We start from the raw sequence: 27,532 nt of genomic DNA on the forward strand, positions 1-27,532 counted from the left end.
GATAGGAAAATGGACTGAAGTTCCCTTATGTCCAGGACTTCCTCCTGTAATCAACAGCCTGGGGCTGATCAAACTAAGACCCCCACTTCCTCAAGGGAAAATCCTTGCTGGGACCAATCCGCCCTTGATATCAGGGCCAAATTGAGCACTATCTGATCTAAATTTTGCCTATAAAACTATGATCACAGAAAAATACAATTTTTAACAATGTGGTCACAATATTCTTTAGACTCCAGAGAAAGCTTGAAGAAGAAAAAAATTATCTCTATAAAAATTTTTGCCCTGAGGAAATAACTCCTTCTATACCTTTAGACCAGAGCTCTCTGGATCACTTATCTAAACTATCTCTAATTCCTGAAACCAAAAGGAAAAAAAGGGGAATAAAGCCTTTTAAAATCTTATTCCAACCATTTTTTACAATTAGTGTGTTTTGCATTGTGATATTTGATTCATAACTAAGTTTGGAAAACAAAGCTATAGGATCTCTTGTGTCTATTTGGATATGTGTATGTCTCTGATTTCGGTGTTGACCATCTGGTGATGTCCATGTGTAGAGTCTTCTCTTGTGTTGTTGGAAGAGGGTCTTTGCTATGACTAGTGCATTTTCTTGGCAAAACTCTATTAGTCTTTACCCTGCTTCGTTCCGTATTCCAAGGCCAAATTTGCCTGTTACTCTGTCAAAAACAACAGAATGATCTCTGTTTGTTTCCAAGACAAACCATTCAATATCACAGTAATCCAAGTCTATGCCCCAACCAGTAACGCTGAAGAAGCTGAAGTTGAATTCTTCTATGAAGACGTACAAGACCTTTTAGAACTAACACACAAAAAAGATGTCCTTTTTATTAGTGTGTGTCTGAATGCAGAGTTCCAAAGAATGGCAAGAAGAGATAAGAAAGCCTTCCTCAGTGACCAATGCAAAGAAATAGAGGAAAACAACAGAATGGGAAAGACTAGAGATATCTTCAAGAAAATTAGAGATACCAAGGGAACATTTCATGCAAAGATGGGCTCGATAAAGGACAGAAATGGTATGGACCTAACAGAAGCAGAAGATATTAAGAAGAGGTGGCAAGAATACACAGAAGAACTGTACAAAAAAGATCTTCATGACCCTGATAATCATGATGGTGTGATCACTCACCTAGAGCCAGACATCCTGGAATGTGAAGTCAAGTGGGCCTCAGAAAGCATCACTACAAACAAAGCTAGTGGAGGTGATGGAATTCCAGTTGAGCTATTTCAAATCCTGAAAGATGATGCTGTGAAAGTGCTGTACTCAATATGCCAGCAAATTTGGAAAACTCAGCAGTGGCCACAAGACTGGAAAAGGTCAGTTTTCATTCCAATCCCAAAGAAAGGCAATGCCAAAGAATGCTCAAACTACTGCACAATTGCACTCATCTCACACACTAGTAAAGTAATGCTCAAAATCCTCCAAGCCAGGCTTCAGCAATATGTGAACCGTGAACTTCCAGATGTTCAAGCTGGTTTTAGAAAAGGCAGAGGAACCAGAGATCAAATTGCCAACATCCTCTGGATCATGGAAAAAGCAAGAGAGTTCCAGAAAAAAATCTATTTCTGCTTTATTGACTATGCCAAAGCCTTTGACTGTGTGGATCACAATAAACTGTGGAAAATTCTGAAAGAGATGGGAATACCAGACCACCTGACCTGCTTCTTGAGAAACCTGTATGCAGGTCAGGAAGCAACAGTTAGAACTGGACATGGAACAACAGACTGGTTCCAAATAGGAAAAGGAGTACGTCAAGGCTGTATATTGTCACCCTGTTTATTTAACTTATATGCAGAGTACATCATGAGAAATGCTGGGCTGGAAGAAACACAGGCTGGAATCAAGATTACTGGTAGAAATATCAATAACCTCAGATATGCAGATGACACCACCCTTATGGCAGAAAGTGAAGAGGAACTCAAAAGCCTCTTGATGAAGGTGAAAGAGGAGAGTGAAAAAGTTGGCTTAAAGCTCAACATTCAGAAAATGAAGATCATGGCATCTGGTCCCATCACTCCATGGGAAATAGATGGGGAAACAGTGGAAACAGTGTCAGACTTTATTTTTCTGGGTTCCAAAATCACTGCAGATGGTGACTGCAGCCATCAAATTAAAAGGCGCTTACTCCTTGGAGGAAAAGTTATGACCAACCTAGACAGCATATTCAAAAGCAGAGACATTACTTTGCCAACAAAGGTCTGTCTAGTCAAGGCTATGGTTTTTCCAGTGGTCATGTATGGATGTGAGAGTTGGACTGTGAAGAAAGCTGAGCGCCAAAGAATTGATGCTTTTAAACTGTGGTGTTGGAGAAGACTCTTGAGAGCCCCTTGGACTCCAAGGAGATCCGATAACCAGTCCATTCTGAAGGAGATCAGCCCTGGGATTTCTTTGGAAGGAATGATGGTAAAGCTGAAACTCCAGTACTTTGGCCACCTCATGCGAAGAGTTGACTCATTGGAAAAGACTCTGATGCTGGGAGGGATTGGGGGCAGGAGGAGAAGGGGATGGCAGAGGATGAGATGGCTGGATGGTATCACTGACTCGATGGATGTGAGTCTGAGTGAACTCCGGGAGTTGGTGATGGACAAGGGAGGCCTGGCATGCTGCGATTCATGGGGTCGCAAAGAGTCCGACATGACTCACGACTGAACTGAACTGAACAGTGTGTGTCTTTGTTGTTTGGATAATATTGCTGATATCTGTTTGTAAATGAGCTGTAATCTAATTGGCCTTAAAAAAAAGTAAGCACTTACAAATCAAATAATTCTAAATACAGGAGAAATTAACCTAAATGAATTTTAGGTTCATGTGAAGTGGAAAATACTCAGTATTAAATACGTGATAATTAATGTTTGTTTATTGATCTAACTAATGTAGACATGTCTAAGAGTAATTAACATTAAGCAGAATATTTTCATTGTACCTAGGTTTAATATAAGTTAAATATTATTATATCTGTTACAAGTTTGTCAGCAAGGAAATTACTTTGAGTGAAGAAACATCTAAAAAATGTAAATGAGATGTAAGCTTTTAGATAAACTCTGTTAAGAATAATTATGCTTTAGGAATGTCTGTCTAAAATAGTCACTCCTGATTGGGGTAACTTGAATTTCTAAGGGTTGTGCTAAACTAAGTGTTGGAAGTCTAGGTCATTTCCAAATAAAATAAGATTTTGAAACACTTACTACTGAACACTAATTTTCTCTTACAGAGAAACTAAAGAGATTTGGGATTAAAAATGAATGATGTTTGGTGCCATCCTAAAATGTTCTAAGAAAGCAAAGGTTTTAGAAATTATCACTGGTATTTATGCTCACCAATCTATAAAATGCTAATATAAAAGTCAGTTCTTGGTTGCTTAAGGGAAGTAGGAAGTGTGTTTTCAGTAAAGAAGGTATGAGGAATGGAATTGCATTTTGTGAAAGGAAAAGGAAGTAAGCTTGACTTACAAGTGGCTTTTTAGGATGGTGGAACACAGTAATGGGTACAGAAAGTGATAAAGTTTGTGAAAAGTGAAACATGAGGAGAGTTTTGTATACGGTTAGGACTAAGTTTAAAATAAAGTTAATTAAGTTTACCTTAAAGTAAGCTGGTGTAAAAATTTGAATTTAACTTTTCTGTTAAGATAACACATTTTCTTCAGATTCTGAACTGCCTTTGATAATAGATTTAAGTTTCTTTATCTCTTAAATGGTTGTTCATTGGTAGGACTGATGTTGAAGCTGAAACTCCAATACTTTGGCCACCTGATGTGAAGAGCTGACTCATTTGAAAAGACCCTGATGCTGGGAAAGATTGAGGACAGGAGGGGAACGGGACGACAGAGGATGAGATGGTTGGATGGCATCACTGACTCAATGGACATGGGTTTGGGTGAACTCCAGGAGTTGGTGATGGACAGAGAGGCCTGGCGTGCTGCAGTCCATGGGGTCGCAAAGAGTCGGACATGACTGAGTGACTGAACTGATGGCATCTGAAACCCACAATGTTAAAAAATGCAACTTTTGTAATAATACTGAGGATCATTCCACTGATCTTCCTAGAAAAGGGACCTCTAATTTCACTAATAAGAACATGAAGGAGGTTAAGAAATCTCCAAAATAGTTGGCTGCTTACATAACTAGAACAGTTGGACAAGCTGTGAAAAACCCAGATAAACAATGTAAGGTTTATAGAAGAAAGAAAGTTCATCATCCTATTCAAAATCCTTGTTACAGAAAAAAGCAGCCCCCTAAAAGTGGGGGCTGTGTCATGGCAAATAAAGAAAATGAACTGGCTTGTGCAGGCCACCTCCTTGAAAAACTACGGCATGATGTCGAACATATTTGATTAACTCCAGTGATTTTGGTTCTTCACAGACAGAAAGCTCATCATCAAAATATAGTGGCTTTTTTTCTGAGGTTTCTCAGGACCATGAAACAATGGCACAAGTTGTATTCAGCAGGAATTTGAGATTGAATGTAGCTTTAACTTTCTGGAGAAAGAGAAGTATCAGTGAACTTGTAGCATATTTGATAAGGATAGAGGACCTTGGAGTTGTGGTGGATTGCCTTCCTGTGCTCACCAAGAGTTTACAGGAAGAAAAACAGTACATCTCACTTGGCTGCTGTGTAGATGTGTTGCCTTTAGTAAAGTCACTACTTAAAAGCAGATTTGAAGAATATATAACAATTTGGTTTAAACGGGCTTCAAGCAGTCATAAAAAGGTGGTGGTCAGAACTATCATCCAAAACAGAAATTGTGAATGATGGAAATATTCAGATTTTAAAACAGCAATTAAGTGGGTTGTGGGAACAGGAAAGCCATCTTACTTTGGTTCCAGGATATACTGTTAATATAGCCAAGGATGTAGATGCTTAATTATTAGAGTTGCATTGAAAGACTTCATCTATACATTTGGCTATTCAAAACATCCCTGGACTATATGATTTCCCCAAAAATATCCCATCTGAGAACTATGGAAGAAATCAAAACCATTTTTTCCTTTAAAAAACCACATAATGAAACCACTAATGAAATGCTACCGAGCTACTTCACATTGAAGTGGAAAAAGATCCAAAAGGAGCAGCTTCAGCTTCAAGGAGGTGAAAGTGCACTACAAGATTGTTCACCTTTGCTGCGTTTGGGATTTATATGGTTATGTAGCAACATTGTTTAAGCAGTACTGGGTCTTAATGCAATCCTGCATAAGAATATAATTTATACTATGTGAAAAATAAGACAGGACTTATTACTAGGAATCACAAAGACCAATCATCATTACTTTTTTAAATTTTATTTTATTTTTAAACTTTACAATATTGTATTAGTTTTGCCAAATATTGAAATGAATCCGCCACAGGTATACCTGTGTTCCCCATCCTGAACCCTCCTCCCTCCTCCCTCCCCATACCCTCCCTCTGGGTCGTCCCAGTGCACCAGCCCCAAGCATACAGTATCGTGCATCGAACCTGGACTGGCGACTCGTTTCATAAATGATATTACTTTTTTTAAAGATTGTGTTTTATAAGAAAACACTTAAATGTGTGCAGCTACTGTTTTATGTTGAAAAGACTTTGAAAGTTTAAACCATTATAGCAAATAATCAGTACTAAAAAATTTTTGTTGACACTGAGATACTCTGTATGCAAAATGCCTTAATTATTAATAAGCCAATGTGTATGATACCAATATCTGTTTAAGAAAAGTAAAAGCAAGCATGATTCTGGCATGATAAAATCATGGAATTAAATCAGAGGTTTCCATTCATGTAGAATGTTGCTGTTAAAACTTATTCCACACCATTCTTAAAACTTGAGAATATTTTCAGTATCTCTGATTTTTTTTTTCCCCAGAATCACGTCATGTATGTATGTATGCTATTCCCATAGGTAAGAAAAAGGTGAATCTGTATTTGTATGAATGCTTAGCTGGAAATGTCTATGGAACTGACTAATTTATATTCACTTTTTATTGTACATAGACTTCTGATATTTTCAGTTCTGTATCATTTAAGTTTTCTTCATTTGAGGAAATTCACTAAATATTTCTTTAAAAAAAGAGTGTAAAAAGGCCATCAAAATAGTGGTAAAAAATAGTTCCAATACTTACAACTTAGAAAACCTCTTATCTTGAATATGTTTTAAAAGCTACTATAAAGCCCTAAGAAAAAGAGAGACAACCCAATAGAAAAATGAGTAAGATAATTGAATGGGTACTTCACAAAACAGAATTACATAATGGCTATTATGTCATGCCTTTTATAAACATATAAGAGAATTTAAGCCTCATTAATCAGTGGACACAATATGATATCACTAGTCACCCATTAGAATAGGTAAAGTGAAAATGATGGAAAACACTCAGAGAAGATGAGGATGTGCAGAAGCTGGAATTCTCATATACTGCTGGGGACAGATAGACCACAAGCACTGTGGGAAACAGCCTGGCCTTCCCTATGAGCTGGCAATTCAACTCCTTGAAAATAAATAAACCACAGCTATACGCCGCAACATGGATGACTCTCACAGACAGAATGCAGAGCATGAAACAATCTATGCTGATAATTCCACTTAAATATAACTTTAAGGATTCATGAATAAGCTGAAAAGCTATAATGAAATACAAAGAATAGTTATCATAGGACTCAGGGTAATGGTTATTTTGGGGGGAAAGAAAGTCATAGGAAAAATGAGGGTGACTTCTAGGGTCCAAGCAATATTCCATTTCTCAGACTGGCTGGTGGTTACATGGATGTTTGATGATAAACTATTTAGCAGCACATTCATGCTGTGTGCGTGCTCTAGTAAGTGTGCTCTATTTGATAACTACAAAAATTAAAAATTAAATTTGAAAAATTATTCTTGTTTTTTCTTGTGTTGTCTCATTTTATATTACTTTATTATTATTTTTTCTCTTCTAAGTATGGTCTTCCTGGCTAGCTAGTTGCAAGTGGTTCCTGTAGGTGGGGACAGAACAGATGACATTCTAGTTTAGCTGGTTTTCCCTGCTACTCTTATCACTTGCCATAAAATCTGGTTGCCTCCTAGGAATAAGTCTTGCTCCAGTGATTCTCCATGGAGCCTCAACTGCCTGGTTTATGCGAGCTAACTGAATCCAACAAGCAGCAGGACCTGGGAGAGGGCATGGAGAAGAATCCTGCTACCGCCTGGGTCTCTCATAGTCTGCATTCGGTTTTATAAAGGAAAGTAGCTTTTGCCCTTCAGCATGCATTCCCCAGTCTTGCTAAGTGTATTTTCTGTAAGTGATTTCTGAGAAATGCAGTGAGTGCAGCCACACTCACACCAGAACATACATCTTATACATGAAAAATAGACCTAGGGGTTGATTTTGTCTCAGCTGTTCCTAGCTGAACTTGGGAAGTTCCTTCACTTCCATGTGAAGTCCTTTTTACAAGAACTTTCCCAACCATTGCAAGTGCATTTTTTTATTTAGATAATTCTATCACAGAGAGAAATTTTCAATTTACTTTGAGAAATTTACATTTAAGAAAAATGCAATGTATCTACCATCCAGTAACTGAGAGTATATAACCATCAACTAAGCGCATATTTTTCCCTCTTTATATTGTCTTGCAGGTTTCTTATTGAAAAGAGGCTAAACTGAGACCTAGAAGAATTACATTTAGAACATTTGATTGTTTTCCTTTTCAAAGAAAAACATGTTCATTAAATCCTGATGATAGTAAAAGAGCAGGTGTAAAAAAAGAAGAGAGCTAAATGTTAAGACCTTGCTCTGTATGGAGATTCTCTTGTTGCACATTGTTGTCTGTTTAATCTAATCTTTTCTCTAAGTGTTCCCTAAAATAGAAAAACTCATTGTAAATATTGGACTGGTGGGCCACACCATTCCTTTGATTTAAAGACTCTGGGGTATAATGAGAAGAAGCTATTAGTGACAGCTATTTCTATACCAGAATATTTGTCAGAAGTAATGTTTTATGGGAAAACAAACATCAACATGCTGCTATGAGTGGTGGTTTCTTTGGCAGTGAAGTGATGATGCTTCCACAAATGGTTCCTTTTAAACTTGTCTATTTGCAGTGATTTTCACCAGTTCTACCATAAGAGGTAATTAAGGTGTGGTTCTTGACCCTGTTATATGAACTTGGTCCATATGTGAGACTAAAGACTTGAGAGTATGGGCTCTCAAGTCAGAGCAACTGGGTTTAAATTCACAGTCAGTCACTAGCTGGCTGTGTAATAGATAGTAACTATGGTGACTTGATCTCTGAACCTCAGTTTCCTCATCTATGAACTGAAGAAAAAGAAAACCTATTTTATGGATCATTGAGAGCAGTGCAACTAATAAGACAGGTATGTATCTCTTTTACCATGGTGTCTTGCACCTAGTATGTGCTTGATCAACGTTGGTTCTTATTATTTTGTCTAATATGGTTATTGTTACAATAAATTGATTCATTGTGATAAATAAGCCCATATAACAAAGTTCAGTTCAGTTGCTCAGTCATGTCCAACTCAGCGACCCCATGGACTGTAGCATGCCAGGGTTCCCTGTCCATCACCAACTCCCAGAGCCTACTCAAACTCATGTCCATCACGTCAGTGATGCCATCCAACCATCTCATTCTCTGTTGTCTCCTTCTCCCACCTTCAATCTTTCCCAGCATCAGGGTCTTTTCCAATGAGTTGGTTCTTCCCAGCAGATGGCCAAAGTATTGGAGTTTCAGCTTCAGCATCAGTCCTTCCAATGAATATTCAGGACTGATTTCCTTTCAGATGGACTGGTCTGATCTCCTTGCAGTCCAAGGGACTCTCAAGAGTCTTCTCCAACACCACAGTTCAAAAGCATCAATTCTTAAGTGCTCAGCTTTCTTTATAGTCCAACTCTCACGACCATACATGACTACTGGAGAAACCATAACTTTGACTAGACAGACCTTTGTTGGCAAAGTCAAAATAAGACCCCCAAATGACAGCACCTTAACCCAACATGGACTGTTGGACTAGAAGAGATCAAGCACTATGAAGGATCTGAGATTTCATCCTACTTGCAAGCTAACTGGGTGGCTTGATGCAGTTTTGTGCATGTTGGCAGATGGCACAAGATTCCTGAATCAGACATGAAGGACTGATTTTTACGTTACTACTAACAGCACGGTGGGCAGCATGAGCATATTTGGATCAGTTCCCTGTGTTCCCTTCCCTGACCCCAAGCCTCCTGAGGGCAATGTGGAGCCTGTCAGGTGGATCCCTGTTTGCAGTGAGTTGGCAAAACAGGAAGAATCCTGTGTTTAGGCACTTCCAATCTTTTAGAAGGGGTTGAGAGGAAACCTGCCCAAACTGCCCTGATGGAGAGGTTATCTTTACTCTTCTTCACTGCTAACAAATCTTCCCTCTTCCCCAGAGGGAGATGCCATCTCTATTGCCCAAGATCGCTGGCTTACAAACATCCTGGAAAAGTGAGTCTAGAACAAAAGCAAACAATGCCTCTACTCCAAAGATGTGCAGACATGTGAGAGAAACATGAAACACGGTCCCCTACAAAGACAAACACAGAGTGGGTTTGAAGAGGAAATAGGTGAAAAGGAGAAGGCAGGGTAATGTATAATAAAGTTTTTTCTTTGATATTATTTTCTCCTTTTTATTGATGTATAATATACACACAGGGTGATGCATGTATCATATTTTTACAATTCAACTTTCAAAATGGATCAAAACCCAGATCAACAAAGGGCTGATCTCCTGCTCCCGGAACACCCCTTGTACTCTCTTCTAATCAATAACCACTCCCCAAGGGTTAACACTATTGAAGGGTAACTACTAACCATAGATTAGTTTTGCCTGTTTTTGAACTTAATTTAAATGGAACCGTAGGATATATATTCTTTGTGACTGCTTCCCTTTGCAACTAATTTTTTTTTTTACTTGACATTATTAGTGGTGGTGAGTATTTATAAACAGTATTTATCCATACTATTATATGTATTTTCCATGGTTTATTTTAATGCTGTATAATATTCCCTTATGTGGCAATAGGGCATTTATCCATTCTACTGTTGATGAGCATTTATTTAAGTCCTGGCTTTGGATTATTACAAATATTGCCGCTATGAACACTGCAGTATGAGTCTTCTGGTGAGTATATATTTGCATTTCTGTTGGGTATATACCTATGAGGAAAAATTCTAGGCCTGAGTGTTTTGAATGGGTTAAAATATGATAATGCCAAGCCCTGCTTTTACAATAATAATTTCTCCTGGTTCTTTATTATTTGTCTCCAAAGAGTACATCTGCAGCAGCTTGAAACAACATGCCACTCTACATCCATGATTAAAATAAAAGAGTTTTTAGAAGCCGGTTTAAATTAGACATTCTCATCGGCCTACCTGTGAAGTTTTAATTAAAATACATTCACATTAAGACTCCATCAGTTGAGCTATTCACTTTTGCTGGAAAACAAGCAAGGACGCAAAGATAGACTCGAGGCATTTGCAGCATTCATACCCCAAAGTAGGACAGACAAAACACAAGTGGAAACTAACATGGAAAGAAAATGTCTGTGACAGAAAGTCCCAGTCATGCTAGAAGAGCAGCTTAAGAAGAAATTGGTATGACTATATTTCCTATATTTGGAATACTCAATTGGCTCTGTGAGCAAATAAAATGGTGTGAAAAAAGTGGGTTTACTGGTTAGATTCACTGAGCCAGGAGAAAATAGCAGGTAAAAACATTAATCCACAGAAGCAATTCCCTAAACAGTAGATTCTATCTGCCAGAATATAGAAAAATAGGGAAGTTTTAAGAGCTGTAGCCAAATCCAGAGACATGAAAGGCAAATGAGAAAGCCATAAAGGGTAGAAATCAGGCCAGGTCTCTAAGGACATCTTTAAAAAAACAACAACCCACGAACCACATATATTTCTTTATAGGACAAATGCAAGAAACTACAATCTGAAGCAAAAAAGTAATGCCACTTGCAAAAGATACTGAAAAGTCTACTGATAAGTGTTCATTAAATATCCAGAGAAATGGATCACACTGATGGAACTGACAGGGGAATCCAGGGAATCTATCTATTCAGCTATTTCCTTTTTTAAGTTTTAATGTTTCCTCACTGCCTCACTGCATTTTGGTTTCTCTTTTGAAAAGACGTGGGGAGGAAATGTTCCAAGAAAAATGAAAAAGGAGTAACTTAGGCAGAATGAATTTCAATCACCAAAAGCCAGTGATGGAAAGGCCCTTCCCAGACAGAGGAGGTTAGTGTCAACTTACAAATGGGCTGGGGTGAAGGAGGACAGATGTGTCACACCTGATCATTTTCCCTGCAGCAGCTGCTTTGGGGACTGAATACTCACTGCCTTAGGGGATGGGGCACGTTTTAGTAGTAGTAGTAGACTCCGTGCAAATGCTGTAAAAAATCATAAACTTTAATTTTGTAATTTGTATATAATTTATATTTACTAAATTTATATTTACTAATATGAGTGTGCTCTAAGCAATGGTTTTCCAAATTTGGTACCTGGACCAGTAATGTGAACATCACCTGGGAATTTGTTAGAAATACAAACTACCAGTTGGGGCCCAGTCATCAGAGTTTTACCAAGTCCTCCAAAGGATTCTGAGTCATGCAAAAATTTGAGAATCACTGCTCTAAAGTACTCAAAGAATTCAGAAGAAAGAAGAAAATCAAAAGTCTCCATTCACCAGTACCCACTTCTGTGCAGGTAGCCTTGTGACCTGATTTGGAGTAAAACCTAATAAACCTTTTCTAGGCTTTAACAAAATCCACATTCAAAATAGGTGAAGATACACATACATCAAAAACATATTAGCAGATCTTTTTTGCTCTTGGTATCTCTGGTTGGGATTCTGTAAGATATCAACATGTTGTCTCATAAAAGGTGAAACCCTTTAAGGAAAGGCTCAGTCTTGTTCTGTGAATTTCAGAAGCCTGATTGTAGCGTACCTAAAGGTGATGACTCAGAGTAAATTTCCTTTGACCCAAGGATAGATGAGATTTTCTAGGTGAAAGCAGAGGGGAGCCCAGAGGGGAACTGCTGAGAGCTTACAGACTAGAAAGTCCTGAGAAGGGGTCCTATGCCCTCAACTCCCACTCCAGCCCTCAACCAAACTCCTGGCTCAAGGGAATCAGGGTGTAGAAACCCTTGGTTTTTTTTTGTTTTCATTGGGGGAGCTGAGAGCTCGGTGGCTTCTAGGAGCAAACGAGCTATCTCTATTTTCTGTCCATTCATGGGGCTTGCTACAGTCTCCAAGGATTCCCCATGCCATTCTATGGTATGGTTGTGAAAGAAGGACCCATGTTCTTGAGTGGGGTACCCTAGACTCTAGAGTGGTATAGGATCTCAATGTCTTCCATGTGTATGAGAGCAACAAAGACATAGCACAGAGAGTGGGCACATGCAAAGAGACGTTACTGGCAGGAATGAGTCAGGATGCACAGACCTAAGTTGCCTGGACCATAAAATATGCCCAGGGAAAGAGTATGGCGATTTATTGCAGTAAGAATAAAGAAAGTGAAAGAAAGTGAAGTCGCTCAGTCGTGTCCAACTCTTTGTGACCCCAATGCCAACTCTTTGGGACCCCATGGACTACACAGTCCATGGAATTCTCCAGGCCAGAGTACTGGAGTGGGTAGCCTTTCCCCTCTCCAGGGGATCTTCCCAACCAAGGGATCGAACCCAGGTCTCCCGCATTTCAGGCAGATTCTTTACCAGGTAAGCCACAAGGGAAACCCAAGAACACTTAACATGAGATCTATTATCTTAACAATAGGATCTAGTAATCCCACTTCTGGATATTTAGGCAAAAGAATTGAAATTAAGATCTCAAAGAAATATTAGCATGCTCATGTTCATTGCAGCACTATTAATAACAGCCAACACATAGAAACAATATAAATGTCCATCAATAGATGAATGGATAAACTGTAATAAGGATAATGAATATAGACAATAATATTGTACTATTATGGCTTCCCTGGTGGCTCAGACAGTAAAGCGTCTGTCTACAGTGTGGGAGACCTGGGTTCAATCCCTGGGTTGGGAAGATTCCCTGGAGAAGGAAATGGCAACCCACTGCAGTACTCTTGCCTGGAAAAATCCCATGGACAGAGGAGCCTGGTAGGCTACATACAGTCCATGGGATCGCAAAGAGTCAGACATGACTGAGCGACTTCACTTTCTTTCTTTCATTGTACTATTATATAACTATCTAATGTGATAAATATCACTACAATAGCAATTATTTACAATATATAAATGTATCAAAGTAACACATTGTACACCTTAACTTTACACAATGTTATGTGTCAAATATATTCAATAAAAAACAGAAGTCAATTCATTTAAAATTAATACAAATATTTGTGAGAAACCAAAATAGCAAATTACTACATTATGACCATCTTTGCGATTATTAATGAGTGGATAACTTTGGGACATTAAAGACCTGGGGGGAATGTGAAATATACATGCAATAGAACACTACTCAGCCTTACAAAAAAAAAAAAAAAAAAGGGAAATTCTGCAACGTATGACAACATGGATGATCTTTGAGGACAGTATGCTAGGCTAAATAAGCCAGTCACAAAGGATAAATATGATAAATACCACTTATATTATGTATCCAATTCATAGACTCATAGAGCAAAATAGTGGTTGCTGGGGTTGGGGGGTGGAAACTTGGAAATACTGTAGAATATTTTAAATCTGGTAAGATAAATTCTCCCCTCACTTCTTTCTTTTCCCAATGAAGTGAAGTGAAGTGAAAGTCACTCAGTTGTGTCCGATTCTTTGCGACCCCATGGACTGTATAGTCCATGGAATTCTCCAGGCCAGAATACTGGAGTGGGTAGCCTTTCCCTTCTCCATATGATCTTCCCAACCCAAGGATCGAACCCAGGTCTCCCACATTGCAGGAGGATTCTTTACCAGCTGAGCCACAAGGGAAGCCCTCTTTTCCAAATATCTTTGGCTATTATGTTTTAACCTTTCAAAAGAACACAAAATTTAATTTGTAGTACATTATTAAATATCTTATTAAGAATTTTGTTTGCTACTGAATCCATGTAATAATTTGGTATATTTTTGAGGCATATTTAAAAATTCAGTTTTCAAGTTGAGGTATAATTTACATATAACATTATGTTAGTTTCAGGTGTATAGCATAATGCTTTGATAAGTGTAAAATTCATTATCACATAAATTTTTCTTGTGATGAGAACTTTTAAGACCAACTCTCTTAGCAACTTTAAAATATAGAATACAGTATTTTAACATGCTGTACATTTACATCCTCTGAAGTTATTTAGTTTATAACTGGAAAATTGTAACTTTGGACAACCTTCACCCATTCCTCCCACCATTCACCCCACCTCTGGCAACCATCAATCGATTCTCTGTAAAGTTGGATATTTTTTAATATTCATTCTTAAATTCATCATCATAGTATGACTCTTATTTAGATTTTCTTTTATGACTTTCAGTGATTTTTCCTAAAATAGATCTTGCACACTTCTTTTTAATCTTATTCACAGGATATTTTTGAAAACAGTTTTTCTTGCTATTGTGAGTGGGGTATTTCTTACATACCAATTTTTTTTTGTTGTTCACTCAAGAAATATTTATTGATAGGTGGTATGAGTCCACTGTATTTGAAAGTGGTTATTTCTGATGCATAGCAAAACTTTAAGGATTTTGGTATTCTTATTGTATATATGGCCACCTTTATGGGTTTCCTAATTGGTTTTATAGGTTTGTGGTCGGTTCTCTTGGATTCATAGTGTCTGTAAATTTTCATAATTTTTTCTTTTCCTTGCTAATATTTTTAGTTCTTCTTACATTTTAATGTCCTATTATATTGGCTAGGCTTTCCAGAACAGTGTTGTGGAGATAATGAGAATTCTTGTCTTGTTCCTACTGATAATGAGAATGCTGTTCAAATTTCCCTGTTAACTACGATGTTTACTATAAGTTTCTGGTAGGTAGTCATTCTCAAGTCAAGAAATTTATATTCTTAGATTTACTGAGAATTTTTATTAGGAACATTTTTGAATTTTATCAAAATAATTTAGCATTGAGTAGAAGTAATATGATTTTCTATTTTGTTAATGTGATTAATTATATTAATATAGTTCTTGGTACAAATTATCCTTGCATTCCTGGAATGAACCCTTAGATCTAATATTCTTTCACTCTTATAATTTTTTTTGCTCGTTTCATTTAAGACTTCTACATTTATTTTTGTGAGATTGACTTACAAGGTTTTATAAGACTTGAATATCAGGGTTATGCTAGACTAATATATTGGCAAACTTTTCTTCACTTTTTATGCTCTAATAAATTTTAAGTGGAAAAAATATTTTCTGTTCTTGATGAGATTGGTAGAATTGACCTGAGAAACTAATTGGGCCTGTTACCTTTTGAAGGATGGCTATTTTTATTACTTTCTGAGTATTTTATAGCTATTTACCCTTTCAGTCTATCTTCGTCTTCTTCAGTCTGATTTGGGAATTTATATTTTTCTAGGGAATCATCCATTTTATCTGAAAGGAGCAGGAAGCTTGCTGAGGATCCTCATGATTTCCAGTGTAATAAAAAATTTTCTTGGGCCTGAAAAAGTTTAGTGTTACTCCTTCAAGGAACTGATTTTCTTTTTTCTTTCTTCCCTTCACATTTTTCCTCAGTTTGTTTCTGAAGTCCAAAAGTTGCCAGGCTCTGTTCTGCTTTTTTTTTTTCCAGCCACAACTCATGCTGCAGAAATCCTCCCTTCAGCTCTTTGGAACTGCAATTTACTCTTCTTGTTCCTCTCTGTCATCATCCAGTCTCCTTATTCCAGAAATCCCTTCACATTTTGGACCACTTTTGTAATTCTTTTTTTTTGTCTTTTCCAGTACCTGATAGCAGTGCTTGTCAAACTTTTAGGTGTATACAATCACCTGAGGATCTTGTCAAGATGGAGATTCTGCTTCAGAGGAGCTGGGTTGGACCCAAGAATCTGCATTTTGATCAATCCCAAGTGCTGCTCTGGGTCCTTGGACCACGTTTTGGGTAGCGTTGAAAGGAGCCTTGAAGATCCCTTGATGTAATTTTCTCAAGGGTTGAACCAACAGATTCATAGCAGTTAAGAGCCATGTCTTTAGTAGTGGTTAATCCAGGTCCTACTTAATATATCATGTTACTTTCTACCAATTTGCCTTTAGGTCTTTGCAGATAAAGTCAAGTGAAATGAGAGTATATCCCATTTACATGTAATGCCTTTTTGGTTCAACCATACACTATGTATCTCAACAAAAGGAGTTTTGTTACAGCCAATATCTTCAAGGATAACAGTAAATTTGGTCTTCATGCTCCTACCCTGATGAAGGCCACTTACAGAAGAAAGCAATGCTGCTGGTGTTAAAAAGACCAGATTACCATAACCATCATCCTATCACTAGTACCATTCTCATGCTAAAGCATGCTCCCCCGGACTCCTGACCAATCTCTCAGTTTGTTTCTACACTACATTCCAGTAACTTCACTGTCATAAACCTATACATGCTGGAAAGTGAAAGTTGCTCAGTCGTGTCCAACTCTTTGCAACCCCATGGACTATACAGTCCATGGAATTCTCCAGGCCAGAATACTGGAGTGGGTAGCCTTTCCCTTCTCCAGGGGATCTTCCCAACCCAGGGCTCGAACCCAGGTCTCCCGTATTGCAGGCTGGAGTGCCTAGCAAATAGTAAAGGATCTTTGTTGAAAATATAAAGGTAAATTTAAAAATTGAATTTTCCCTATTGTCAAAGGGAAAGTGTTGTCTTCTCCCTCTCCATTAGAGCACTCCCCTGAGAAATCTAATATCTGTGACTTCTTTCTCTAACTCTTTGATATGTATGCAAATCTTTGCAAGGGCTAGGTAAACCTTCTGTCAACTTTACAACTAAGCAATGTTTTTGTTAAGGGTCTAAGAACCATCTCTTTGAAATGTAAACCTTAAGGAAGACAGTGCCTCTATTTTTCTGTTACCTTGGGAATCTAGCTTAGGTGCTAGATTCTCTCTGAGCTATTAACCATTTCCTTCTCAAAGAGATAAGAGAAATTTTAGTATTCCTTTTGATAAAAGCAATTAGCAAAAAAAAAAAAAGCCTGCCTCAATTATCAGGTGAACTCTGGATGAACTATGAAAGAATGCATAGCAGAGGGTGCTGTCAAGTTTTCTCATAAGAAGAAAAGTTACCATTAATGTAGTGAATATGTATCTAATGGATTTTAACTGCTTGGCTATATAAAAAGAATAGGATTTCTTTCTTTCTATTCTTATCTGATTTCCTATGAAGAAGCACACTATAATCTGACTTAATACTTTTTCAAAAAATAAATCTGTTTTCTTTCTTTTTAGCATTTTGTGGAGAGGATTTTGGGGGTTGACAGGATTTAAAATGTTCCCCAATAAGGGAGGAAAAGGGACAGAAGCAAAAATAAACCAGAATAGGAAGTCAGCAAAGGAAAGGGGGAAAGAAGAAAGGGAGGGAGGAAGAAGGGGATATCCACATGAAAAAAAATGAATGTAGATACAGACCTTATACCCTTTACAAAAATTAACTCAAAATGGGCCAAAGACCTAAATGTAAAATGCAAAACTATACAACTCCTAGAAGATAACACAGGAGAAAATCTAAATGACTTTAGGCATGGTGATGATTTTTTAGATATAACACCAAAGGCATGATCCATGAAAGACAGAACTGATGAGACAGGCTTCATTAAAATAAAACCTCTGCTCTGTGAAAAACAATGTCAAGAGAATGAGAAGACAAGACAGAAAATAGGGAAAACATTCATAAAGATGCATCTGAAAGAGGACTGTTAGCCAAAACATACAAAGTACTCTTAAAAGTAAATAAAAAAAAAAGTGAACAATCCAAATATAAAAATGGACAAAAGAACTGAACAGGTACCTCACCAAAGATACACAGATGGCAAGTAAGTATATGAGAAGATGTTCAACATGATATATAGGGAATTGCAAATTAGAATGACACATTATTCTATACCTACTTGAATGGCCAGAGTCTGAATACCAAATACTTTTGAGGATGTGAATCAACAGGAACTCAATCAATACATTGATTGATTGGGGAATGCAAAATGGTATAGCCACTTCAGGAAACAGTTTGGCAGATTCTTACAGAAGTGAAAAAAAAAAAAACAAAAAAACCTTTTACCATATGATCCTGCAATTGTGCTTCTTGGTATTTACCCAAATGAACTGAAAACATGTCCATACAAAAATCTGCACTTAACTGTTTATGGCAGCTTTATTCATAATTGCTAAAACTTGGAAGCAACCAAAATGTCCTTCAGTACAAGAATGAATAAATAAATTGTGGTATATCCAGACAATAGAATATTATTCAGTGCTAAATCGAAATGAACTCTCAAGCCACGTAAAGACATGGAAGAACCTTAAATGCTTATTACCAAGTGAAAGAAGGCAATCTGACAAGGCTACATACTCTATGACTCCAACTGTATGACACTCTAGAAAAAAACTATAGAAGCAACAAAAAGATTAGGGGTCATCAGTGATCAGTGGGGAGAGAGGGATGAGTAAGCAGAACAAAGAGGATTTTTAGGACCATGAAACCAGTCTGTAGGATACTATAATTGTAGGTACATGTCATTATATATTTGTCCCAGAATGTACAACACCAAGAATGAACCCCAATGTAAACTATGGACTTTGGAAGACTAACATGAGTCAGTGCATGTTCATACACTGTAGTTACCTTAATAAATAAAAAAATCTGTTTAATTAAAATTCTAAAGCCTCACTTGGCATGAAGGATGGGAGAAAAAGTGACAGAAATGGATGTACCTTGGCTTTGAGGAGTAACTGTGTTTTATTTGTAGCATGCTCATCCTAGGGAGACCAGGAGGAAAGGCCAAGCATGAGCTGTAGTCTTTATCTCCAATCTGTCTAATCACATTTCTGATCCACTAGAGAGGACCAAGTGTGAGAAAGAGACTGCAAAACAATACGTACTGCAGAATAACAATAATAATGAAACTTTGTGCTTTCCCTTTTTTCTTTTCCTGATACAAAATAGGAAATGACAGCATGATGATCTATATATAATGTTTACCTTTGTCAACTACAAATTGGCACTTACCAAGAGCATTGCCAATGACTGAACAACAAGGCATTAGCCATCTGCCTCTAGGGAGAGTGAACCCCATGCTGCTATAGCTGTTGACCTTCAACAATCCCTGAGGGAGTTCAGGGTGGAGTGAGGCACTCTGTGCTCCAGGGAATCTAGTGGGACAGGTCTTTAGATAGTTGGATGTTTTTAGGAACAGATCTTATGATCTCAAACCTTGCATCTCCTCATATCTAGAGAAGCACTAAATCTCTTCATGGTGACATCAGACCCTCATGACTAACAAAAAACCTTTTGTAAATTGAGTGCTTCATGGTATTGAACTTCCCCTTCACCGAAACCTTATATATTGACTTTCCCCCACTGCTGCTCTGGAGCCATCTCTCAGAGCTATCTGAGATGCTGCCTCCCAGGCAGCAGTCCTCAGTTTGCCCCAAATAAAACTTAACTCACAACTCGAAAGTTTTATATCTTTTTTAGTCGACACCTTGATTTCTTTATCAAGGTATAAACAGATCATGTATGTTTTGCCTGGTTTTAAGTTAAAATGCTTTAAACAGAAATGAATGCAGCAGGGTGGAGGGAGAGGCTCAACAGGGAAGGGATATGTGTATACTTACAGCTGATACACATTGTACTGCACACACCAACATAACATTGTAAAGCAATTATTCTTCAAAAATTTTAAAAAAGAAATGAATCATGAACTGAAACAACCCTTTATATCAAGGAATATTTTGAGGCTGGAATACAAGTTTCACAGAGAAGTCTGTGATTTGAGGGCTTGGAGAGATAATTAGAAAGAATATCTATAATCTCTTGTTTTCTAGTAGTCAATTATTTAGTAGTAAGTAGAAATATTTTTATTTTTAAATAAAGTGTTAAATTATTAACCATGCCTTTAATGTTCTCTACATATGTATCTTTTAGGGATAGAAAGGAAACTCTTTTCTCTTGTCCATGAAAGACAAATGGTCATGTACACTTAATGCCTTCTTTAGGAATTACTGTTCTTTCTACCTCACACTTGATCCTCTTTGGTGGATCAGAAACCTGATTAGAGAGATCTGAGATCAAGACCACACCTCACGCTTGACCTTTCCTCTTGGTTTCCCTAGGGCGAGCATGCTCACAAACAAAACAGTCATTCTTCAAAACCAAAGTACATCCATTTATGTCACTTTTTCTCCCATTCTTCATGCCATGTGAGGCTTTAGAATTTTAATTAAATAGACATTTATTTATTTTCTTTTTCTGCCCGTGAAGAATGCAAGCTCTCTGAAGGCAAAGATGGTGTCCTTTTATTGACTGTCCTTTTATTGACAGCACAGACACTAGCAAAATTCTTTACTCATACTATATGTACATAGTACAAAGTCTGTTGCATGCTGAAAATAATTCTCTTATCCTATGTTTTGTCAACTCAGACTTCCAGCTTTTCCTTGAATATTCTCTAGGTTTTCCTATTGCCATGCCTTTTTTATGTTGTTTCTCCATGTAATGCTCTTTTCCATTAATTCCTACCCTTGGTCTCATTTTTTCTTTTTTGAAATCTTACTCATCCCTCAAGGTCTATCTCATTCTCAGACATCCTCAGGGATTTCTCTCCTGATAAACTCAACCAAAATGATCTACTCCTATTAAACCTTGCAATACTTGTATTTCTCTGAAATAGTTTACCATGTTTAAACTAACATTTTATTCGATTACATGCATGCTCTCTCCCTTCCTTTTGATTATAAGTTTTCTAGGGATAAGAATTACTTTTTATGTACCACCGCTTTCTTATCCATTCATCTGCTGATGGGCATCTAGGTTGCTTCCATGTCCTGGCTATTATAAACAGTGCTGCGATGAACATTGGGGTACACGTGTCTCTTGCCCTTCTGGTTTCCTCAGTGTGTTTGCCCAGCAGTGGGATTGCTGGATCATAAGGCAGATCTATTTCCAGTTTTTTAAGGAATCTCCACACTGTTCTCCATAGTGGCTGTACTAGTTTGCATTCCCACCAACAGTGCAAGAGAGTTCCCTTCTCTCCACACCCTCTCCAGCATTTACTGCTTGTAGACTTATGGATTGCAGCCATTCTGACTGGCGTGAAATGGTACCTCTCAGCCATTAAAAAGAATACATTTGAATCAGTTCTAATGAGATGGATGAAACTGGAACCTATTATACAGAGTGAAGTAAGCCAGAAGGAAAAACACCAATACAGTATACTAACACATATATATATGGAATTTAGAAAGATGGAAACAATAACCCTGTGTACGAGACAGCAAAAGAGACACCGATGTATAGATCAGTCTTATGGACTCTGTGGGAGAGGGAGAGGGTGGGGAGATTTGGGAAAATAGCATTGAAACATGTATAATATCATGTATGAAACGAGTCACCAGTCCAAGTTCGATGCACGGTACTGGATGCTTGGGGCTGGTGCACTGGGACGACCCAGTGGGTGGGGAGGGGAGGGAGAAGGGTGGAGGGTTCAGGATGGGGAACGCGGGTATACCTGTGGCGGATTCATTTCGATATTTGGCAAAACTAATACAATATTGTAAAGTTTAAAAATAAAATAAAGTTAAAAAAAAAAAAAGAATTACTTTTTGTGGGGGGTGAGAGGGAGGTTCAAGAGGGAAGGGACATATGTATACTTATGACTGATTTACATTGTTGTATGGAAGAAACCAATCAGATCAGATCAGATCAGATCAGTCGCTCAGTTGTGTCTGACTCTTTGCAACCCCATGAATCGCAGCACTCCAGGCCTCCCTGTCCATTACCAACTCCCGGAGTTCACTCAGACTCATGTCCATCGAGTCAGTGATGCCATCCAGCCATCTCATCCTCTGTCGTCCCCTTCTCCTCTTGCCCCCAATCCCTCCCAGCATCAGAGTCTTTTCCAATGAGTCAACTCTTCGCATGAGGTGGCCAAAGTACTGGAGTTTCAGCTTTAGCATCATTCCTTCCAAAGAAATCCCAGGGCTGATCTCCTTCAGAATGGACTGGTTGGATCTCCTTGCAGTCCAAGGGACTCTCAAGAGTCTTCAACACAACAGTTCAAAAGCATCAAGTCTTTGGTGCTCAGCCTTCTTCACAGTCCAACTCTCACATCCATACATGACCACAGGAAAAACCATAGCCTTGACTAGACGAACCTTTGTTGGCAAAGTAATGTCTCTGCTATTGACTATGCTATCTAGGTTGGTCATAACTTTCCTTCCAAGGAGTAAATGTCTTTTAATTTCATGGCTGCAGTCACCACCTGCAGTGATTTTGGAGCCCAGAAAAATAAAGTCTGACACTGTTTGCACTGTTTCCCCATCTATTTTCCATGAAGTGATGGGACCGAATGCCGTAATCTTCGTTTTCTGAATGTTGAGCTTTAAGTCAACTTTTTCACTCTCCACTTTCACTTTCATCAAGAGGCTTTTGAGTTCCTCTTCACTTTCTGCCATAAGGGTGGTGTCATCTGCATATCTGAGGTTATTGATATTTCTCCTGGCAATCTTGATTCCAGCTTGTACCTCTTCCAGTCCAGCATTTCTCATGATGTACTCTGCATATAAGTTAAATAAACAGGGTGACAATATACAGCCTTGACGTACTCCTTTTCCTATTTGGAACCAATCTGTTGTTCCATGTCCAGTTCTAACTGTTGCTTCCTGACCTGCATACAAATTTCTCAAGAGGCAGATCAGGTGGTCTGGTATTCCCATCTCTTTCAGAATTTTCCACAGTTTATTGTGATCCACACAGTCAAAGGCTTTGGCATGGTCAATAAAGCAGAAATAGATGTTTTTCTGGAACTCTCTTGCTTTTTCCATGATCCAGCGGATGTTGGCAATTTGATCTCTGGTTCCTCTGCCTTTTCTAAAACCAGCTTGAACATCAGGAAGTTCACGGTTCACGTATTGCTGAAGCCTGGCTTGGAGAATTTTGAGCATTACTTTACTAGTGTGTGAGATGAGTGCAATTGTGCAGTAGTTTGAACATTCTTTGGCATTGCCTTTCTTTGGGATTGGAATGAAGACTGACCTTTTCCAGTCCTGTGCCCACTGCTCAGTTTTCCAAATTTGCTGACGTGTTGAGTGCAGCACTTTCACAGCATCATCTTTCAGGATTTGGAATAGCTCAACTGGAATTATATCACCTCCACTAGCTTTGTTTGTAGTGATGCTTTCTAAGGCCCACTTGACTTCACATTCCAGGATGTCTGGCTCTAGGTCAGTGATCACACCATCATGACTATCTGGGTCGTGAAGATCTTTTTGTACAGTTCTTCTGTGTATTCTTGTCATCTCTTAATATCTTCTGTTTCTGTTAGGTTCATACCATTTCTGTCCTTTATCAAGCCCATCTTTGCATGAAATGTTCCTTTGGTATCTCTGATTTTCTTGAAGAAATCCCTAGTCTTTCCCATTCTGTTGTTTTCCTCTATTTCTTTGCATTGATCACTGAAGAAGGCTTTCTTATCTCTTCTTGCTATTCTTTGGAACTCTGCATTCAGATGTTTATATCTTTCCTTTTCTCCTTTGCTTTTTGCTTCTCTTCTTTTCACAGCTATTTGTAAGGCCTCCCCAGACAGCCATTTTGCTTTTTTGCATTTCTTTTCCATGGGGACGGTGTTGATCCCTGTCTCCTCTACAATGTCACGAACCTCATTCCAGAGTTCATCAGGCACTCTATCTATCAGATCTAGGCCCTTAAATCTATTTCTCACTTCCACTGTATAATTATAAGGGATTTGATTTAGGTGATGGAGAAGCTCTATACAGTCAGCAAAAACAAGACTAGGAGCTGACTGTGGCTCAGACCATGAACTCCTTATTGCCAAATTCAGACTTAAATTGAAGAAAGTAGGGAAAACCACTAGACCGTTCTAGTATGACCTAAATCAAATCCCTTATGATTATACAGTGGAAGTGAGAAATAGATTTAAGGGCCTAGATCTGATAGATAGAGTGCCCGATGAACTATGCAGAAACCAATACAACATTATAAAGCAATTTTCCTCCAATTAAAAAAAAAAATAACTGTGTTTTAGTCATCTTTCTATCTCCAACAGCACCTGAAACTTAGTGGATGATTTGAAAATGTTCTTTTTTGTTCTGATATTACCAGTATAACTCTATTATTTAAATTTATTTAATCCATAGATTCAATAGCAAATATATTAACTGATTACCTAAGTCACAGTCTGATTTATTTATATTACTAAGAAACAGGTATTGAGTTTTACAAACAAATAGCATGACTTACATATTTAGTAGTTCATAAAATATGATTTCTAGTATGCTTATAAATGTTGGTTCAGCTTTCGAAGTGAAAAAGTTGTGTAACAATTTTGATATGACTATAGAGTAGCTGTACCATTAGCCTAATCATAAGAATCCTTAGATATGCAGATTTACTTTTCCAGACTACTGAAGAGCTATAGTTAATATGCCATAGATTTTTATAATTTTAAAAACTTAAGAGATGTATTATTTAAGATAAAAATGTGAGATAATTATGAATGAACATTTTCTCATTTATAAAACTTGGACTCCTTAAGGTATCTGGTAAATATAAAAATGTTACTTTCAAAAAGCTGTAAGGTGAAAATTCCTAACTGCTGAAGGTTTAATTTTATTAGAACATGTAGCACCAGATAATGTAAGGAGGTCTATATTCTGCTTAAAGCGTGGGACATTTGATTTATTGCTCCCTGTCAGAGTAGAAGTTGGCACCCTCTGCTTACATAGGTCTATTTTACTAGCATTGTAAAACAGTACAGAGAATGGGCTATGCTTGTAAAATCATTCTTCAGTCTTATTATTTGGTTCTTTTTGACAATTATACCCAATCTTTTAATGCTAAGTCAATTTCAAATGCCAAAAATACAATGAATACTTGTACACATGCTTTACTACTCAAATACAGGAGTGCTTATTTCCACTAAGACCTATTCATCCAAAAAATGATGGAGATGACTTAAGTGGGTATATTATAAAATTCCAGTTGCACTTAGGATCTGTACAATGTTTGAGGCTTTTCTTTCTGAGAACTAATATCCTACAAATTGGTAAAATAACAGTGGTCTGAGCCACCTGCATGTTCTTTTGCTCATCTTTTAAAACTCATAAACAGGGACCCATTTTCTCTTTTAAGGCTAGCACATTTTATGCATCCTCTTTTGACTTTCATTAAAGGGATTTTGGGCTTCCCTGGTGGCAGTGGTAAAGAACCCACCTGTCAATCAATGCGGGAGATGTGGGTTCGATCCCTGGAGAAGGAAATGGATACCCACTCCAGTATTCTTGTCTGGAGAATTCCATGGACAGAAGAGCCTGGCGGGCTACAGTCAATGGGGTTGCAAAGACTCACAAAGAGTCCGACATGACTAGTGACTAAACAACAATAACAAAAGGAGTTTGTTTTCCATATCACATAATGACATTTGTATACCCCAGCTTCTGTTGTGTTGTTTGAGGATACTTTATTCAACAAACCTTTGCTGCTGTCGGTTTTACCTTCTCTTGTCAGGAAGCACGTGGCATCTAAAATTAAAGTAATTCATAGAGGGTTTATAAAGTTTCTAAGTACAGAGAATCCATTTGAGTGTAGGTGGAACCACAGGATATAGGGCAAGAATCTGAGGCTAGTAACAGTGGAGTTGTCACCACTTCTAGGGCCTAAGAAACAAGGGAGAAGTTACTGTAACCCAGAACATGAGAAAATTATGTAGAGTAGGTTACCTCAAGAAGATAATTTGAGCAACAGAGCCAGTCTAAGGCAAGGTTGTAGGAAAGGATCTTGGAGAAAAAATACCCTTTTTTCTCTCTTTCTTCTCTTCAGTCTTCCAGAGCTCCAAGTAAGTTAAAACCATCCAGAAGACAGGAGCTATAGGAGACTTGGGGCTGTGGTCTAAAGGGATGTGAGGCAAGGAGCAGGGAAGAGAAGGGATGAGAGCACACCTAGAGAGGGGGACGGCAGACAGCCAGCACAGCTCCTGTGCCATATGGTACCCGGGGAACGCCGCAACTCCTGACCCTTAACCTTCTTTATAGGCACAGCCTCAGTGCGATATACTAGCATAATACTGGGTGGGTAAACACCACCTTTTTCAAGACCTGGCAAACAACTTATCTCAGTGAACTGACATAATTTTATACTGTCTAGTAATTCTCACCAGGGCTCATTTGTTGCCAGGTGCTGCTTGATTACCGGAGAGTTTCTGTTGAGGATTTTTAGCCCTCGTTGAGTCCAGACCTGTTGGAGAATTTGGGTTTTCACATTAGTTTTGGACTATGATTTTTTTTAAAGAAAGGCACAACTAAATCTTGAATTCCTAGTCCAAGTCTACAACACATCCTGGCACCCATCAGTTCAACTCTATCACCTGTTCTATTTCCTCTGTGGAAACCAACACCCACAAAACTGAATCGAAGATTAGCATTCCACTCTTACAAATTTCTGGGGAAATTTTATGACATCCAGTAATCTGTGAAATATTCTTATATTTTAATACCAGTTTAGGCTGTGCATGGAGCCTTTCATGACCTGCTTTCCTTCACTCCCTGGCAGCGATCTCCTTGTAACCTTTTCCCTTTGGTCAGAAAAGGGAGGAAAGGGCCAACATGATTAGCATGCCAATGTCAGTCAATACTCTGCTGCCAAACAGCTTCTTTATTTGAATTCATGAAAACATGGTCAGCTGTGTCAACAACGGGGACCTCAGCACTGCAAGGCCACAGCCCATGGCAGTGGAAGAAAATGGCCAACTCTGCTTTCAAAAAATGTGTCACAAAAGAACAACTTTCCCTAAGATAGGGACAGGGTTCACCTTCTCATGCCTTTCGGGTTCCTTGGGCAAGCCGGGTGTGCTGTCTTTTCAGATCACTCTATTATAAAATTGCACTCTCCACAGACAGGTGAGATGCCCTTGAGTTATTTCACCCAAGTCAACGCAGCTCACATTATAGGAACATCTACTGTGTGTCAGGTTCTGCGCTAGGTGCTAACGATAACAAGATGAATGTCACACTGCTGACAAGGACACCAATGCAAAAACAGACAACACACACAAATGGTTAGTCCTTGTGGAGCTGAGAAGAAGGAAAATGCAGTCTTCACTGCAGAGATAAGAGCTGTTTGGGGCTGGATGGTTGCTGTTGTTTAGTTGCTAAGATGTGTCTGACTCGTTGTGATATTGAAGAACAAATAAATATGGCATTCACCCATGGAGAAGGGAGAAGAGGAACTTTCAAGCAGAAGTGATAACCAGTGCAAATATTGTGTGATTGTTTACAGAGTGAAGACAGTACAAAAATCATCAAACCAGTAACTTCAGTAGGAAATGAATTACCACTAATATGTATTGTTATATTAGGAACAGAAAATGTTTTCCAT

At 38.1% G+C, this 27,532-nt stretch overlaps 1 pseudogene; it reads left to right on the forward strand.

Moving 5' to 3' along the window:
* The first annotated feature begins 3,352 nt into the window (after nucleotides 1-3,352).
* LOC133243540 (KATNB1-like protein 1) lies at nucleotides 3,353-5,268 on the forward strand (annotated as a pseudogene).
* Nucleotides 5,269-27,532: the final 22,264 nt, after the last annotated feature.

The sequence above is a fragment of the Bos javanicus genome, chromosome X, assembly GCF_032452875.1.
Source record: "Bos javanicus breed banteng chromosome X, ARS-OSU_banteng_1.0, whole genome shotgun sequence".
Lineage (NCBI taxonomy): Eukaryota > Metazoa > Chordata > Mammalia > Artiodactyla > Bovidae > Bos > Bos javanicus.